This window comes from Chlorocebus sabaeus, chromosome 8, assembly GCF_047675955.1.
Source record: "Chlorocebus sabaeus isolate Y175 chromosome 8, mChlSab1.0.hap1, whole genome shotgun sequence".
Classification (NCBI taxonomy): Eukaryota; Metazoa; Chordata; class Mammalia; order Primates; family Cercopithecidae; genus Chlorocebus; species Chlorocebus sabaeus.
The window spans coordinates 97,593,076-97,612,702 of NC_132911.1; the positions used below are offsets into that span (position 1 = coordinate 97,593,076).

Below are 19,627 nucleotides of genomic sequence, written 5' to 3' on the forward strand. Positions count from 1 at the left end.
TTGGCGAAACCTTTTCTCCGAATTAAATCAATTGAGTCTGCTTATTATTTCAACACCATCAAGGGTTTAATCCTAAATCCACTAAGGGTATTTTGATTTGGTTATTAAATCAAAACACCTAATCATATGATAAGGAAAGATAACAGGAGCAAGAAAAAGAGGAGAGCAGAGGGAGGCCAAAAGAAAGAAGCAAGGACACCGGGTGATTATATTAAGAGCTACTTTAAAAACAAAAACAATAGCACTCTAACATATCAGTGATCTAACACAATAAAAATTTATCTCTCACTCAAAGTTCAGCGTTGTGGATATTTACAATTGGCGTGTGATGGTTCATTTTGTGACTTGGATACGCTTTTAGAGCCTCTACTTCTTTGCCTGGATCCTTTGCCACTTAGCGAGTGGATTGTGGATGAGAAGACTGCATGGGAGAGGTTTCTATGGGCCAGGCTGAAGGTGAGCGCATCACTTCTTTGCACGTTCCCTCGGCCAGAATGAGCCACAGAGCCAGGCTTATCTGCAAGGGGGGTTGAGAAGTATCATCTAGCCTTGTCCCCAGAGCTAAACGGAAGTGGAGAAAGTGAGCAGCGGCTGGTCTTTGGTACAGATGAAATAAAAAGTGCCCATGCACAGGTTTTGTAAAAATTAGGAAAAATGAATCCCTGGTACATAAAAATTTTCAGCCTGGGATTCTTCTTATACGGAAATCTTAGTCCGAAGGTCTCAGAGAGGCGCATATTGAATACTCCCAACCCTGTCACAGATATCAGTTAATTCCTAGATGGGGGGAATTACTATGTTTTTCAGAGGTACCAAAGAAAATGTTCATCAATTTTATAGATAAGATCTAATTCTTAAAACATTAAGTATTTTATTTCAAATAATGAAATAAAATATATTTGTATTTGTTGCAGCTGAGCATTATTATATAAACTTTTCCTTTACAAACTTCTCATAAAAACTTGTTCACATTCTTACCCCAAAAAAAGTTTTCAAAAAGCTAAACACTTACCCACTGAGTCATAGAATAATTGGAATTTTGACAGGAAGATAACTGTAAAGCAGTTCTTTAAAGAGGAGCAGCACTCTGCTTTATTTAAACTCCACAAAGTAGGTAAGCGTTTTATGGGTCGTGGATTTTCTAATTCAAGGTGTTATGCAATATGCAGCTGGGCTTTGAATGGCTTCCTCCTTTGTTCTTCTTGCACGCACATGCCATTTGGTGACATCCTGAGGTCTGGGAGGCTATTGGATTAGACCTTCTGCAAAGGAAAGGTTATTCTACACCATGTATAAGAAAAAGCTTTGATGATTCACAAAATTAAAGCTTTTTACTTCCCAGCGGGGGAGATTTCCCAGCCAATATGTTGAAAGGAAAGTGGCTGTATTAAAACTTGCTCCCTGATAGAACCAGAGATCCCAGCTGGCTTTCGCAGGAGGGACACAGCATTATGATGATGTTGATTAGACAACTTTTAAACAGCGCCAGTAGACAAAGGCATTTTCAGCTTCCAAAAAAGAAATGGAATGAGTGCCAAGTCTGCATCTGATGGAGAGTATAAGGCTTGTTCCAGCAAATGTTTTCTCATTATAGAGTAATGCTTGAAGAAGCACACATCAGTTTCATGCCCCTTCATGATTTGTCCTGTACCACTGGTTCAACCCATTGAGGGATGTCTGATAAGAAAAACTTTGCCTGAAAAAAAATTTTTGCGTTAGAAAACACAGGTTAATTGCATTTGACTTGGCTGCGAGTAACAGTAGGGTCTTCCATCTCTTTCTTGTCACCTTTTTAATTGCACTCAGTGTTTTTGCTGCTTCTGCTTGAAGAGAGCACTGAAACAGTGTGTACTGGTGTGTAATCGGCATCAGACTTGATTACTTAGTAATCTATAAAGAGCTTGAAACTCAATAAAAGAAGTTCTCAGTAGACGTTTCCTTTTGGGGGCATATCAAAAGAAAGTTGTCTTTTTCTTTTCTTCCCCATTTTATACAGATTTTTTAATGCCAGAATTCTATCCTTAATGTATTTCGATCTTTAATCATTCTGATTAGACAGCCATTGCAAAAATATCCATAAAACAAGCAGTTCTCCAATTGTGCCTGGAGCATGGTATTTTACAGAGTATGTTATGTAGAACACCATGGTTCCTGAGGTAATTATAGGTGCTATGTGAATGCAGGATGTATTCATTAATAACAGAATTAATTATTCCAGAATTTATTATATGACTCACATATAATAGAAAAGTCACCCCGTTTCGATTCTCTTTGAATCATTTTGTCAAGGAGAAAGTTTCAACTTAATGACATTTTTCCAAGTACTTCTTTTTAATGAGACAAGTTTCAGGCTGAGTGTCATCAGCAGACAATTTTATCTACCTAGAACTTAGTTACATTTTATTCTCCTTACTTTTATTTTCATTTTTCATCTATGTATAGCAGTTGAAACAGATTGCCCAGTTATCAAATGATATAGTTTTCTTTTAAAATAGTTGTAATGCCTAAAAGGGAGTCAATATAAAGGAAAATATCAAATGATAAGAGTAAGTGGTTTATAGAACTCAACAATTAAGCTATCAGATCCTGGACTTTTATTTGATGAGAGACTTTTTTTATTACTGTTTCAATCTCCTTACTGGTTATTGATCTGATCTGTTCATATAGTCTCTATTTTTTTTTTTTTTTTTTTTTTGACATGGAGTTTCACTCTTGTTGCCCAGGCTGGAGTGTAATGGTGCAGTCTCAGCTCACTGCAACCTCCGCCTCCTGGGTTCAAACGATTCTCCTGCCTCAGCCTCCTGAGTAGCTGGGATTGCAGGCATGCTCCATCATGCCCAGCTAATTTTGTGTTTTTAGATGAGACTGGGTTTCACCATGTTGGTCAGGCTGGTCTTGAACTCCTGACCTCAGATGATCTACCCACCTCAGCCTCCCAAAGTGCTGGGATTACAGACATGAGCCATCGTACCCAGCCATATGTTTTATTTCTTCATGATTCAGTCTTGGTAGGTTATATGTGTTGAGGAATTAATCCATTTCTTCTAGCTTATCCAATTGTTGGCATACAATTTGTTCAGAGAAATCTCTTTTTTTTTTTTCTTGTGGGTTTTTTTTTTTTATGCTTTAAGTTCTAGGGTACATGTGCAAAACATGCAGGTTTGTTACATATGTACGCATGTGCCATGTTGGTGTGCTGCACCCATTAACTCTTCATTTACATTAGGTATATCTCCTAATGCTATCCTACCCCCCTTCCCCCACCCCACGACAGGCCCCAGTGTGTGATGTTCCCCACCCTGTGTCCAAGTGTTCTTATTGTTCAATTCTCACCTATGAGTGAGAACATGCAGTGCTTCGTTTTCTGTCCTTGCGATAGTTTGCTCAGAATGATGGTTTCCAGTTTCATCCATGTCCCTACAAAAGACATGAACTCATCCTTTTTAATGGCTGCATAGTATTCCATGGTGTATATGTGCCACATTTTCTTAATCCAGTCCATCGTTGATGGACATTTGAGTTGGTTTCAAGTCTTTGCTAATGTAAATAGTGCCACAGTAAACATACATGTGCATGTGTCTTCGTAGCTGCATGATTTATAATCCTTTGGGTATATACCCAGTAATGGGATTGCTGGGTCAAATGATATTTCTTGTTCTAGATGCTTGAGGAATTGCCACACTGTCTTCCACAATGGTTGAACTAGTTTACAGTCCCACCAACAGTGTAAAAGTGTTCCTATTTCTCCACATCCTCTCCAGCACCTGTGGTTTCCTGACTTTTTAATGATTGCCATTCTAACTGGCACGAGATGGTATCTCCTTGTGGTTTTGATTTGCATTTCTCTGATGGCCAGTGATGATGAATATTTTTTCATGTGTCTGTTGGCTGCATAAATTTCTTCTTTTGAGAAGTGTCTGTTGATATCCTTCACCCACTTTTTGATGGAGTTGTTTGCTTTTTTCTTGTAAATTTGTTTAAGTTCTTTGTAGGTTCTGGATATTAGCCCTTTGTCAGATGGGTAGATTGTAAAAATTTTCTCCCATTCTGTAGGTTGCCTGTTCATGCTGATGATAGTTTCTTTTGCTGTGCAGAAGCTCTTTAATTTAGTTAGATCTCATTAGTCTATTTTGGCTTTTGTTGCCATTGCTTTTGGTGTTTTAGTCATGAAGTCCTTGCCCATGCCTATGTCCTGAATGGTATTGCCTAGGTTTTCTTCTAGGGTTTTTATGGTTTTAGATCTAACATTTAAGTCTTTACTCCATCTTGAATTAATTTTTGTGTAAGGTGTAAGGAAGGGATCCAGTTTCAGCTTTCTACATATGGCTAGCCAGTTTTCCCAACACCATTTATTAAATAGGGAATCCTTTCCCCATTTCTTGTTTTTGTCAGGTTTGTCAAAGATCAGATGGTTGTAGATGTGTGGTATTATTTCTGAGGGCTCTGTTCTGTTCCATTGGTCTATAGCTCTGTTTTGGTAACAGTACCATGCTGTTTTGGTTACTGTAGCCTTGTAGTATAGGTTGAAGTCAGGTAGCATGATGCCTCCAGCTTTCTTCTTTTGGCTTAGGATTGTCTTGGCAATGCGGGCTCTTTTTTGGTTCCATATGAACTTTAAAGTAGTTTTTTCCAATTCTGTGAAGAAAGTCGTTGGTAGCTTGATGGGGCTGGCATTGAATCTGTAAATTACCTTGGGCAGTATGGTCATTTTCATGATATTGATTCTTCCTATCCATGAGCATGGAATGTTCTTCCATTCGTGTGTGTCCTCTTTTATTTCATTGAGCAGTGGTTTGTAGCTCTCCTTGAAGAGATCCTTCACATCCCTTGTAAGTTGGATTCCTAGGTATTTTATTCTCTTTGAAGCAATTGTGAATGGAAGTTCACTCATTATTTGGCTCTCTGTTTGTCTGTTATTGGTGTAGAGGAATGCTTGTGATTTTTGCACATTGAATTTGTGTCCTGAGACTTTGCTGAAGTTGCTTATCAGCTTAAGAAGCTTTTGGGGTTTTCTAACTATATAATCATGTCATCTGCAAACAGGGACAATTTGACTTCCTCTTTTCCTAATTGAATACCCTTTATTTCTTTCTTTTGCCTGATTGCCCTGGCCAGAACTTCCAACACTATGTTGAATAGGAGTGGTGAGAGAGGGCATCCCTGTCTTGTGCCAGTTTTCAAAGGGAATGCTTCCAGTTTTTGCCCATTCAGTATGATATTGGCTGTGGGTCTGTCATAAATAGCTCTTATTATTTTGAGATACGTTCCATCAGTACCTAGTTTATTGAGAGTTTTTAGCGTGAAGTGCTGTTGAATTTTCTCAAAGGCCTTTTCTGCATCTATTGAGATAATCATGAGGTTTTTGTCTTTGGTTCTGTTTATATGATGGATTACATTTATTGATTTGCATGTGTTGAACCAGCCTAGCATCCCAAGGATGAAGCCAGCTTGATCGTGGTGGATAAGCTTTTTGATGTGCTGCTAGATTCAGTTTGCCAGTATTTTATTGAGGATTTTCACATCAATGATCATCAAGAATATTGGTCTAACATTCTCTTTTTTTGTTGTGTCTCTGCCAGGCTTTGGTATCAGGATGATGCTGGCCTCATAAAATGGTTTAGGGAAGATTCCCTATTTTTCTATTCATTGGAATAGTTTCGGAAGGAATGGTACCAGCTCCTCTTTCTACCTCTGTTAGAATTCAGCTGTGAATCCATCTGGTCCTGGACTTTTTTTGGTTGGTAGGCTATTAATTATTGCCTCAATTTCAGAGCCTGTTATTGGTCTATTCAGGGATTCAACTTCTTCCTGGTTTAGTCTTGGAGAGTGTCTGTGTCCAGGAATTTATCCATTTCTTCTAGATTTTCTAGTTCATTTGTATAGAGGTGTTTATAGTATTCTCCGATGGTATTTTGTCTTTCTGTGGGATTGGTGGTGGTATCCCCTTTATCATTTTTTATTGTGTCTAGTTGATTCTTCTCTCTTTTATTCATTAGTCTTGCTAGCGGTCTATCAATTTTGTTGATCTTTTCAAAAAAACAGCTCCTGGATTCATTGATTTTTTTGAAGGTTTTTTTGTGTCTCTGTCTCCTTCAGTTCTGCTCTGATCTTAGTTATTTCTTGCCTTCTGCTGGCTTTTGAATTTGTTTGCTCTTGCTTCTCTAGTTCTTTTAATTGTGATGTTAGGGTGTCAATTTTAGATCTTTTCTGCTTTCTCATGTGGGCATTTAGTGCTATAAATTTCACAGAGATTCTGCTATGTTGTGTCTTTGTTCTCATTGGTTTCAAAGAACATCTTTATTTCTGCCATCATTTCATTATTTACCCAGTAGTCATTCAAGAGCAGGTTGATCAGTTTCCATGTAGTTGAGCGGTTTTGAGTGAGTATCTTAATCCTGAGTTCTAGTTTGATTGCACTGTGGTCTCAGAGACAGTTTGTTATAATTTCTGTTCTTTTGCATTTGCTGAGGAGTGCTTTACTTCCAACTATGTGGTCAATTTTGGAATAAATGCAATGTGGTGCTGAGAAGAATGTATATTCTGTTGATTTGGGGTGGAGAGTTCTGTAGATGCCCATTAGGTCCACTTGGTGCAGAGCTGAATTCAATTCCTGGAAATCCTTGTTAACTTTCTGTCTCGTTGATCTGTCTGATGTTGACAGTGGGGTGTTAAAGTCTCCCATTATTATTGTGTGGGAATCTAAGTCTCTTTGTAGGTCTCTACAGACTTGCTTTATGAATCTGGATGCTCCTGTATTGGGTGCATATATATTTAGGATAGTTAGCTCTTCTTGTTGAATTGATCCCTTTACCATTATGTAATGGCCTTCTTTGTCTCTTTTGATCTTTGTTGGTATAAAGTCTGTTTTATCAGAGACTAGGATTGCAACCCCTGCTTTTTTTTTTTTTTTTTTTCCATTTGCTTGGTAGATCTTCCTCCATCCCTTTATTTTGAGCCTATGTATGTCTCTGCATGTGTGATGGGTCTTCTGAATACAGCACACTGATGGGTCTTGACTCTTTATCCAATTTGTCAGTCTATGTCTTCATTGGAGCATTTAGCCCATTACATTTAAGGTTAATATTGTTATGTGTGAATTTGATCCTGTCATTATGATGTTAGGTGGTTATATTACTCGTTAGTTTGTGCACTTTCTTTCTAACATTGACGGTCTTTACAATTTGTCATGTTTATGCAATGGCTGGTACCAGTTGTTCCTTTTAATGTTTAGTGCTTCCTTCAGGAGCTCTTGGAAGGCAGGCCTGGTGGTGACAAAATCTCTCAGCATTTGTTTGTCTGTAAAGGATTTTATTTCTCCTTCACTTATGAAGCTTAGTTAGGCTGGATATGAAATTCTGGGTTGAAAGTTCTTTTCTTTAAGAATGTTTGATATTGGCCCCCACTCTTTTCTGGTTTGTAGAGTTTCTGCTGAGAGATACACTGTTAGTCTGATGGGCTTCCCTTTGTGGGTAACCCGACCTTTCTCTCTGGCTGCCCTTAACATTTTTTCCTTCATTTCAACTTTGGTGAATGTGACAATTATGTGTCTTGGAGTTGCTCTTCTCGAGGAATATCTCTGTGGTGTTCTCTGTATTTCCTGAATTGGAATGTTTGCCTACCTTGGTAGTTTTAGGAAGTTCTCCTAGATAATATCCTGAAGAGTGTTTTCCAACTTGGTACCATTCTCCCCATCACTTTCAGGTACATCAATCAGACATAGGTTTGGTCTTTTCACATAGTCCCATATTTCTTGGAGGCTTTGTTCGTTTCTTTTTACTCTTTTTTCTCTAACCTTCTCTTCTCACTTCATTTCATTCATTTAATCTTCAATCACTGATACCCTTTCTTCCACTTGATTGAATTGGTTACTAAAGCTTGTGCATGCATCACGTAGTTCTCATGCCATGGTTTTCAGCTCCATCAGGTCATTTAAGATCTCCTCTACACTGTTTATTCTAGTTAGCCATTCGTCTAATCTTTTTTCAAGGTTTTTAGCTTCTTTGCGATGGGTTCGAACATCCTCCTTTAGCTCAAAGAAGTTCGTTGTTACTGAACTTCTTCTCTCAACTCATCAAAGTCATTCTCTGTCCAGCTTTGTTCTGTTGCTGGGGAGGAGCTGTGTTCCTTTGGAGGAGAATAGACGCTCTTATTTTTAGAATTTTCAGCTTTTCTGCTCTGGTTTCTCCCCATCTTTGTGGTTTTATTTACCTTTGGTCTTTGTGGATGGTGACATACAGATGGGGTTTTGGTCTGGATGTCCTTTCTGTTTGTCGGTTTTCCTTCTAAGAGTCAGGACCCTCAGCTGCAGGTCTGTTGGAGTTTGCTAGAGGTCCACTCCAGACCCTATTTACTTGGATATCACCAGCAGAGCCTGCAGAACAGCAAATATTACAGAACAGCAAATATTGCTGCCTGATCCTTCCTCTGGAAGCTTCGTCTCAGAGGGGTACCCAGCTGTATGAGGTGTCAGTTGGCCCCTACTGGGAGGTGTCTCCCAGTTGGGCTACTCAGGGGTCAGGGACCCAATTGAGGAGGCTGTCTGTCTGTTCTCAGATTTCAAACTCCATGCTGGGAAAACCACTACTCTCTTCAAAGCTGTCAGACAGGGATGTTTAAGTCTGCAGAAGTTTCTGCTGCCTTTTGTTCAGCTATGCCCTGCCCCCAGACATGGAGTCTACAGAGGCAGGCAGGCCTCCGTGAACTGCGGTGAGTTCCACCCAGTTTGAACTTCCTGAGCGCTTCCTTTACCTACTCAAGCATCAGCAATGGTGGATGCCCCTCCCCCAGCCTCACTGCCGCCTTGCAGTTCGATCTCAGACTGCTGTGCTAGCAGTGAGTGAGGCTTTGTAGGCGTGGGACCCTCCAAGCCAGGCACGGGATATAATCTCCTGGTGTGCCGTTTGCTAAGACCATTGGAAAAGCGTAGTATTAGGGTGGGAGTGTCCCAATTTTCCAGGTACCACCTGTCACGGCTTCCCTTGGCTAGGAGAGGAAATTCCCTGACCCCTTGCACCTCCTGGGTGAGGCAATGCCCCACCCTGCTTCGGCTCACAGTCATTGGTTGCACGTACCGTCCTGCACCCACTGTCCAACAAGCCCCAGTGAGATGAACCCGGTACCTCAGTTGGAAATGCAGAAAACACCCATCTTCTGCGTCACTCACCCTAGGAGCTATAGACTGGAGCTATTCCTATTCGGCCATCTTGGAACCTCCTGTTCAGAGTAATCTCTTATGATCTTTGGTATTTCTATGGTATCAGTTGTAATGTCCCCTCTTTCATTTATTTAGAGAAAGTCTTCTTCAAAGAGAGAGTCTTCTGCCAGGTGCAGTGATTCACGCCTGTAATCCCAGTACTTTGGGAGGCTAAGGAAGGCGGATCACAAGGTCAAAACATCAAGACCAGCCTGGCCAACTAACACGGTGAAACCCCGCCTCTACTAAAAATATAAAAATTAGCTGGGCATAGTGGTGCATGCCTGTAGTCCCACCTACTTGGGAGGCTGTGGCAGAGGAATTGCTTGAACCTGGGAGGCAGAGGTTGCAGTGAGCCAAGATTGTGCCACTGCACTCTAGCCTAGGCTACAGAGCAAGACTTCTTCTCAAAAGAAAAAAAAAAAAAGAGAGAGTCTTTTTTCTCTTTTTTTCTTAGTCTAGTTAAAGGTTTGTCAATTTTGTTTATCTCTTCAAAAAACAAACCAATTTCATATAAAGAAGAAAATTTAAAGAGCTAATATTTAATGTCTCTCAACCTCTTTCAAAAACTTGAAGAAGAGAGAATACTTCAAACTCATTTTGCAAGGCCAGCATTACCCTGATACCAAAGGCAGACAAGGATACTATAAGGAAAGAAAATTATAGGCCAATATTCCCAATAAATATAGATGCAAAAATCCTCAGCAAAATACTAGCAAACCGAGCTCAACAGTACATCATAAGAATCATTCACTATAATCAAATGGGATTTATCCTAGGGGTGCAAGAATGGTTCAACATACACAAACCAACAAATTTGATGCATCATATTTAAAGAATTAAGGACAAAAATCATATGATTATCACAATAGATGAAGAAAAAACATTTGAGAAAATTCAACATTCTTCCATAATAATAATTCTCAACAAATTAGGTACAGAAAGAATGTACCCCAATACAATAAAGGCCATATGTGACAAACTCACAGCTAACATCACACTCAGTGGTGAAAACTTGAAAGCTTTTTCACTAAGATCAGGAACAAGAAAAGGATACCCGATTTCTCACCATTTCTATTCAACATAGTACTGGAAGTCCTAGCCAGAACAGTTAGGCGAGAGAAAAAATAAAAGGCATCCAAATTAGAACAGAAGAACTTAAGTTGTCTCTGCAGACAACATGATCTTATATATAGAAAACCTAAGTCCTTCGCCAGAAAACTGTTAGAATTAATAAACAAATTCAGTAAAATTACAGGACAGAAATTCAAAATACAAAAATCAGTAGAGTTTGTATGTAGTACAATGAATTATCTGAAAAAGAAATTTTTAAAAATCCTATTACATATAGCGGCAGCAAGGGGCTCACTGAGGTGCTCAGATTCTCGTAGCTGTGCTGGGATAATTTAACCACCATCATGTCAAGCAAAAGAGGAAACACCAAGACCACCAAGAAGTGCCCTTAGTGCACAACATCCAATGTGTTTGCTATGTTTGACCAGTCACAGATTCAGGAGTTCAAAGGGGCCTTCAACATGATTGATTGGAACAGAGATAGTTTCATCAACAAGGAAGATTTGCAGGATGTGCTTGCTTCACTGGGGAAGAGTCCAACTAATGGGTATCCGGATGCCATGATGAATGAGGCTCCAGGCCCCATCAATTTCACCATGTTCCTCACCATGTTTGGTGAGAAGTTAAATGGCACAGATCCTGAAGATGTCATCAGAAATGTTTTTGCTTGCTTTGATGAAGAAGCAACTGGCACGATTCGGGAAGATTACCTATGAGAGCTGCTGACAACCATGGGGGATGGGTTCATGGATGAGGAAGTGGATGAGCTGTAGAGAGAAGATCCTATTGACAAAAAGGGGAATTTAAATTAGACTGAGTTCACACACATCCTAAAACATGGAGCAGAAGACAAAGATGACTGAAAGAACTCCAAGTTCCAGCCAAACATTCCTTGTTGCTACTTTGGGTATTTCTGAGATTTTTCTCTTGTATGTCCTTAGCTTTACAGCTTTTGCATGTCCTGTTGTATTTATTCTCAGCCATTTGGGGCACATGTATCTTTATACTCAGACTGGAAATGGGACTTTCTATTAAAATCATTTTCAGAATAGAAAACAGGGTAATTGGCTGGGCGAGGTGGCTCATGGCTATAATCCCAGCACTTTGGGAGGCCGAGGCAGGTGGATCACGAGGTCAGGAGTTCAAGACCAGCCTGACCAACATGATGAAACCTGGTCTCTACTAAAAATACAAAAATTAGCCAGCATGGTGGTGCACGCCTGTAATCCCAGCTACTCGGGAGGCTGAGGCAGAAGAATTGCTTGAACCCAGGAGGCAGAGGTTGCAGTGAGCCGAGATCCTGCCACTGCACTCCAGCCTGGGTGACAGAGCGAGACTCCATCTCAAAAAAAAAAAAAAAAAAAAAGAAGCCAGGTGCAGTGGCTCATGCCTGTGATTCTAGCACTTTGGGAGGCCAAGGCGGGAGGATCACAAGGTCAGGAATTCAAGACCAACCTGACCAACATAGTGAAACCCAGTCTGTACTAAAAATACAAAAATTAGCTGGGCTTAGTGGCAAAAGCCTGTAATCCCAGCTACTCAGGAGGCTGAGGCAGGAGAACTGCTTGAACTTCAGAGGTGGAGGTTGCAGTGATCTGAAATGGTGCCACTGCACTCCAGCCTGGGTGACAGAGCAAGACTCCATCTCAAAAAAAAAAAGAAAAAAGAAAAAGAAAATAGGGTAATTTAACCTACCAGCCCCTCCCTCCATCACTGTGATCTATACAGAATCAATATATTTTTTCAGAGAAAGTTATTTGCTCATTTTTTTTCTGAACCATAATTAAACTTTTTGGTAAAATTAAAAAAAAAAAATCCTATTTACAATAGCTACCAAAAAATTTAAACAGGAATAAATTTAACCAAGGAGGCAGAAGACTTATACACTGAAAATTATAAAACATTGATGAAAGAAATCGAGGAAGACACAAATAAATGGAAAGATATCCCAAGTTTATGGATAGGAAGAATTAATATTGTTAAAATGTCTGTAATATCCAAAGTGATCTAAAGATTCAATGCAATTTCTGTCAAAATACCAATGACATTTGTTCACAAAAATAGAAAAAAAATCCTAGAATTTATATAAAGCCATTAAAGACCCCAAATAGGCAAAGCAATCTTGAGCAAAAAGAACAAAGCGAGAGACATCATACTACCTGACTTTAAAATACACTACAGGCTGCCATTCTGGGCATGCTGCCCATGGGGTAATCCTGCTTCACAAGGAACAGTAAAATATATTTTTAAATAAATAAAATAAAATACACTACAAAGCTATGGTAATCAATGCAGCATGGTATTGGCATAAAAATAGACACAGAGTCCAATGAAACAGAATAGAGAGTCCGGAAATATTAATAGACCCATGTGTTTATGATCAATCGATCTTTCACAAAGGTGCCAAGAACACACAATGGGGAATGGACAATCTCTTCAGTAAACTGTGTTGGGAAAATTTATTGTGTATGAGACCAGCCTGGTCAACATAGTGAAACCTGGTCTCTACTAAAAATACAAAAATTAGCTAGGTGTGGCGGTGCACGCCTGTAATCCCAGCTACTCAGGAGGCTGAGGCAGGAGAATCACTTGAACCCAGGAGGCGGAGGTTGCAGTAAGCCAACATCATGCCACTACACTGCAGCCTGGGCAACAGAGTGAGACTCTGTCTCAAAATAGAATCTTATTCTCTCTTAAAAACTCTGTCTTAATCTCTCTGTGTTGCTATAAAGGAATACCTGAGGCTGGGTAATTTATAAAGGAAAGAGGTTTATTTGGCTTATGGTTCTGCAGGCTGTATGAGAAGCATGGCACTGGCATCTGCATCTGAGGGATCAGGAAGCTTACAATCATGGCAGAAGGGGAAGGGGAGCCTGTGTGTGCAGAGATCACATAGTGAGAGAGAGAAAAAATGAGAGAGGGAGGGGGAGGTGCCAGGCTGTTTTCAACAACCAGTTCTCTTGGGAACTAAGAGTGAGAACTCAGACTCTTGAGAATGGCATCCAGCCATTCATGAGAGACCCCTCATGACCCAAACACCTCCCACCAGGCCCCACCTCCAACAATGGAGATCAAATTTCAACATATGACTTGGCAGAGCCAAACTGTAGGAAACTCAAACAACTCAAAGGAAAAAACAAATAATCTGATTTTTAAAATGGGCAAAGGATCTGAATAGACATTTCTCAAAAGAAGGCATACAATGAATGGTCAATAGGTTTATGAAAAAATGCTCAAAATTACTAGTCATCAAAGAAATGCTAATTAAAAGCACAAAGAAATATCACCTCACACCTGTTAGAATGACTCTTATCAAAAAGGCAAATGATAACAAGTATTGGAGAGAGAGTGGAGAAAAGCGAACCTTTGCACACTGTTGGTGGGAATGTAACTTTGTGTAGCTATTACGGAAAGCAGTATGGAGGTCCTTCAAATAATTAAAAATAGAACTATCATAGGATCCAGCAATCCCACTACTGGGTGTATATACAAAGGAAATGAAATCAGTATATTGAAGAGATATCTGCACTCCCATGTTCATTGCAGCATTATTCACAATATGCAAGATGTAGATTCAACCTAAGTGTCCATGAATAAATGAATGGATAAAGAAAATGTGGTACAGTTTTCTCCTAGTATCCATAGGACCTTCCCCAGATACTAAAATCCACAGATGCTCAAGTCCCTTACATAAAGTGGTATGGTATTTGCATATAACCTGTGCATATCCTCCTGCACACTTTACATCATCTCTAGATTACTTATAACTCCTAATACAATGTGAACGTTCTGTAAATGGTTATTACATTGTCTTATTTAGGAAACAAAGACAAAAAGTCTGTATGTGTTCTGTACAGATGCAACTATTCATATTTTTCTCAAATATTTCAATCCATAGTTGGTTGAATCCACCAATGCAGAACTCACAGATATGAAGGGTCCACTGCACATATACACAATGGAATACTAGTCAGCCTGAAAAAAGAAGGAAATTCTGTCAACAAGATGGATGGAATTGGGGGATATTGTGTTAAGTGAAATAAACTAGGCACAGAAAAACAAATACCACACAATCTCACTTACATGTGGAATCTAAAAATGTTGAGCTCATAAAAGCAAGAATAGAATGTTGGGTCCTGGGGGTTGAGAGTGGGGCTGAGATATTGGTCAAACAGCACAAAATTTCAGTTAGACAGGAGGAATAAATTAAAAAGATCTATTGTACAACTGAATAAAAATAAGTAAGTGGGCCAGGCACACTGGCTCACGCCTGTAATCCCAGCACTTTGGGAGGCCAAGGCAAGCTGATCACTTGAGGTCAGGAGTTCAAGACCACCCTGGTCAACATGGTGAAACCCCATCTCTACTAAAAATACAAAATTATCCTGGCGTGGTGGCAAGCACCTGTAGTCCCAGCTACTTGGGTGGCTGAGGCAGAAGAATTGCTTGAACCTGGGTGGCAGAGGTTGCAGTGAGCCGAGATCATGCTACCGCACTGCAGTCATCTCAAAACAACAACAAAAAAGTGCATCTAAAGTTGAAAACCACTGCACTAAATCACTTATAACGCCTATATAGCTGTAAGCTTCTATCATTCCTTTTTTTTTTTTTTTTGAGATGGAGTCTCGTTCTGTTGCCCTGGCTGGAGTGCAGTGGTGCAATCTCGGCTCACTGCAACTTCTGCCTCCCAGGTTCAAGCAATTCTCGTGTCTCAGCCTCCCGAGTGGCCTACAGATGCATGCCACCAGGACTGGCTAATTTTTGCATTTTTAGTAGAGACAGGGTTTCACCATGTTGGCCAGGCTGGTCTTGAACTCCTGACCTCAAGTGATCTGCCCACCTCGGCCTCCCAAAGTGCTGGGATTACAGGCATGAGCCACCACGCCCAGCCTTTCATAATAAAGAAAGATATCTTAGCATTCCATGCAACTAGTTAAATGAAACAGCTTAATTGCCATCGTTCATGGATTTAGATAGTCACATATGTATTGCATGCATATTACAATTTGACACAAGAACTATACTGGGGATCTGATGGTGAGCAAGGCAGATGTGGTCTCCTCTCATAGAACCAACAATCTCATGGAAGAAGAGTTACATAGATACACCCCAGTGTGTCTATGCCGGAGATTGTTAGGGTATAATGGGAGTACATAGAAGGGACATCCTCAGTAAATCTTAAATTTTATTATTCAGATTCTCTAAATAAAAATCAAAACATCCTTCTGTATGCTTGGTTTTCCATTTACCTGGTCTAGCAGCTTATGATAGTGCAATATGTACCAAAAAGAAAAGTTAGAGATTTGAAATTTCAAGTTTGCTGTCTGTTTGTACATACAAATAAATGCTCAAGTTGACACTGGACATCAGTGTAGCCCCGAAACAAAAGCAAGAATGAAATTCTCTCCTTTCACCCCCTTCCTACCCGGAAGGCACTTTTAAAGACATTGCATTGCTTGTATAAAATTTAGACTTTCATTTACAATCTGCTTGAACTCAGAATAGCAATAAGATGGAACCTATCTCAAGGACTCAACTAATGATGCATGCCATTTCATTTAAATAATAAATGGACCACATTCTGATGTTCTGGCTCTTTGGAGAAATTATCAACACTGTGATTTACATAGAAATAGACATGATTTGAAATCAAAAGAAAGTCTTCACTCACAGAACAGCTCTTGCATTAGGTAATTTTTGCTGAAATAAGCTTTTTTTTCTAAAAAGCTAAGAAGGATAAAATCATGTGATTGTTAAACCAAATTAATTCCATTTTAATTTTCTAAAGCAATGGGTCACAGTTAAAGTATTGGGGGACCGATATTAACTCTTTCAAGTAATATATACTGCAGTGGTCTTGAATAGTATCCTAGCAAACTAGAAATATTCAGGAAATTTCCAATAGAATATATATTGAATGCCAGCATCGTCACATGAGGATCAGTGCTGTTGTATTAACTTTGCATTATATTAACTGACACATGAGGTATATATAGACAAAAGATCAGAGTTCCCCAGCAGTGAAGACATGAAACTTTCCATAAACACGGGCTTCCCTCCTTCAGCCATAGCATGGAGCACGCGCCACTCTGCCTGGTGCAGTACTATCCACGGACTAGGTAAGAAAGGACGGCCACTCAGGTCTCATGGTGCCGGGGGGTCTGTGGCTTCCTTCTCAGTCAAGCAAGTGCATGGTTTTTCTGCCACTAACTTCAGACAATGAAGACTTTTTATATGAAGAGTGTTGTCAGTTCACTCCCCAATCCAGTCTTGCTATGTTCTCTCTGGCACTCTGATTTTTCCCCATATACTCTGGCGTCAATTCCAACTCACCCCATGTGTAAAACAAAGTGGGTTTTATTTTATTTTAATATCTTATCATCCTCCCAGATTCAACATGCCCAGAATTGAGCCTCACAGCTTCCCTGGGGCCTCTGTACTTCCCAGGCAATCAGCTCTCCCTCCTTATGTTTAGTGTCTGACACCAGTAGACACCATCCTCTTCCTCGTCATTCTTACCAGAAAGCTTGGTGTTGTTTTGGACTTTTTCCTCTACTTAATACTTTACTTCCAAGCCCCAGTGAGCTCTGCCATCTCTTCCTCTTCATTCCAGTTCCTTCCACCCTGCCTCAGCCCCTTGTGGTTTTGTGTTCCAATAACCTAAGAACCTCTTCCTAGTCTCCTTTTCCTCCCACATTATCTTTAAGCCATCCGGACTACATTCTGTTGCTAGACAAATTTTCCTAGTCAGCCTCTCCTGTTTCTGGGAACTCCCAGTGCTTCCCTACCAATGAAGGCACTGCTGAGTATAACAATAACAGTGATGACAACAACAACCTCTACCACGTCTGAGCGCTTCTGTGCCAGGCCTGGGACAGACACTTTATACACACACCATCACGGATTTTTACAAAAGCCGCACGGAGTAGCTATGACCATCCCTAGCTCACAGCGAAGGAAACAGAGCATCGGACCATTTAAATGACTTCCACATGGACAGGGCAGAGTTCCAAGTCCAAGTCTAACCCCGTACTGTATGTGTTATGCCATGTTGCTTTCAAAGAGCTTGGATTTCCAGTTTGGTTCAAATGTGAGCAGAACCTTCTGATCTAACCTTATTGCTTACTGCTCTCTGACAGGCACCTACTAGTTAGGAAGGTCCAGTGTGTGTCCCTTGAATGCTCTCCTCCCTACCTTTGCCTTAGTGTACCCCTCACCCCAGGAATGTTCTCTCTTCTACCTTCTGTTTATCTAAATGTTATTCATTCTCCAAGGTCCTGAGCAAGTTCAACCTTCACCATAGGCTACTCTCAAAACAGTGTAGTCCACCCTGTATTCTCTCTTCTAAGAGTTAACATGTGGTCAGTCCTCCACACTTCATTTGTTCACAGTTTTGTCTCTCCAGTTAGACACGAAACTAGGGTATAATAGGCAGGGTGCAATGGCTCACGTCTGTTATCCCAGCACTTCAAGAGGCCGAGACGGGAGGATCGCTTGAACCCAGGAATTTGAGACCAGCCTGGGCAACATAGTGAGACCCTGTCTCTACAAAAAATACAAAAATTAGCCAGGCATGGTGGAGTGTGCCTGTAGTCCCAGCTACTGGAAAGGCTGAGGTGAGAGGCTCTCTTGAGGGCAGGAGTTTGAGGCTGCAGTAAACCATGATTGTGCCACTGTACTCCAGCCTGGGCAATAGAGTGAGACCCTGTCTCAAAAACAAACAACAAAAAAAGAATATAGAGTAGAATGAAGAAATCATAGAAATGCTCAGCAGGCCAACAGTACCTGTGGTTTTTTTGTTGTTGTTTGTTTTGTTTTTGAGACGGAGTTTCACTCTTGTCACCCAGGCTGGAGGCAATGGCATGATCTCGGCTCACTGCAATCCCCACCTCCTGGGTTCAAGTGAATCTCCTGCCTCAGCCTCCTGAGTAGCTGGGATTACAGGCTTGCACCCCCACACCTAGCTAATTTTTGTATTTTTAGTAGAGACGTATTTTCACCATATTGGCCAGGCTGGTCTTCAACTCCTGACCTCAGGAGATCCACCTGCCTTGGCCTCCCAAAGTGCTGGGATTATAGGCATGAGCCACCATGCCCGACCCAGACCTGTGTTTTGATTCTATTTTCTGGCTGTGGGAACTCAGACACACTACTTGCCTTCTTGAAGCTGTTTCCTCTTCTGTAAAAGAAGATAAGAATCCTTATTTGACAAGGTCGTTACACAGTATAATGAGATAAAAACATGTAAAGCCCTTTCCAGAGTGCTTGGCAGCCTCTAAAACACATGTGAGTTTCTTTCCTCTTTGAGGGTAAGGCTATGACTCAGACTTTCAGAGAGATAACAGGTGATTAGCTACAGTTCATGGGCTTTACAGGATACTGAGTTGCTTGTTCGAACTGAGGCTTGGAGATGCAAGAGAAAGTATTCCAAGTATCCAGAACCAATTTCAGGACACCTCTCACTCCAAGGGGAGAGAGAAGAGAGTGAGAGCAGATTGGGGAAGCGAATCTGTGATAAGAATTTCCCTGAAGGGAAAGCAGGGACTGGAACAGATACTTGAATATCCACGTTCATGGCAGCATTATTCACAATAGTCAAAACGTGGAAGCAACCAAGTGATCACTGACTCCTGCCTGCATAAACAAAATGTGGAGTGCACGCACAGTGGAATGTTACTCAGCCTTAAAAAGAAAGGAAATTCTACCACATGCTGCACCATGGATGAACCTTGAACAGATGATGCTGCTAGGTACCTATTCTAGGTACTTATATGAGGTACCTGGAAGGTTGTATGGAATGTCGTATGTTTCTTATAAGTACCTATTATAGGTACTTACATGAGGTACCTGAAATAGTCAAATTCACGGAGACAGAAAATAGAATGGTCGTTTCCAGGGGTGGGGAGAGAAGGAAATAGTGTTTAATGGGAACAGGATTTCAATTAGGGGTGAAAATTTTCTGCTTATGGATGATGGTGATGGTTTCATGAGAATGTGAATATATTTAGTGCAAAGGAACTATACACTTAAAGGTGATAGATTTTATGTTACATGTATTTTACCACGATAAATAATTTTTTAAAAAAAAGAAAGAAAGAAAAAGACAGGGTGGAAAAGTGATGCAGCCTGCCCAAATTTTCACCCAGTGGCAAGAGGCCAGCCTGCACTGAGCAGGTTTACAAGGACATGAGGGACACAAGTGAAGTCCCATTTTTCTTTACAGCACCTGAGTCTTCTGGTTCAAAGGGCAAGTGACACAAGTATGGAAAAACTGACTCAAATGGGCTTAAACTATAAAGTGAATTTATTGGCTAAGACAACGGCTCTAGACCTGTGGTTATCAAACTTCAAGGAGCAGGC

The 19,627-nt window shown here is 40.5% G+C and overlaps 1 pseudogene; it reads left to right on the forward strand.

Annotated features, from left to right (window-relative positions):
- The first annotated feature begins 9,817 nt into the window (after nt 1-9,817).
- LOC140712323 (myosin regulatory light polypeptide 9 pseudogene) lies at nt 9,818-11,533 on the forward strand (annotated as a pseudogene).
- Nucleotides 11,534-19,627: the final 8,094 nt, after the last annotated feature.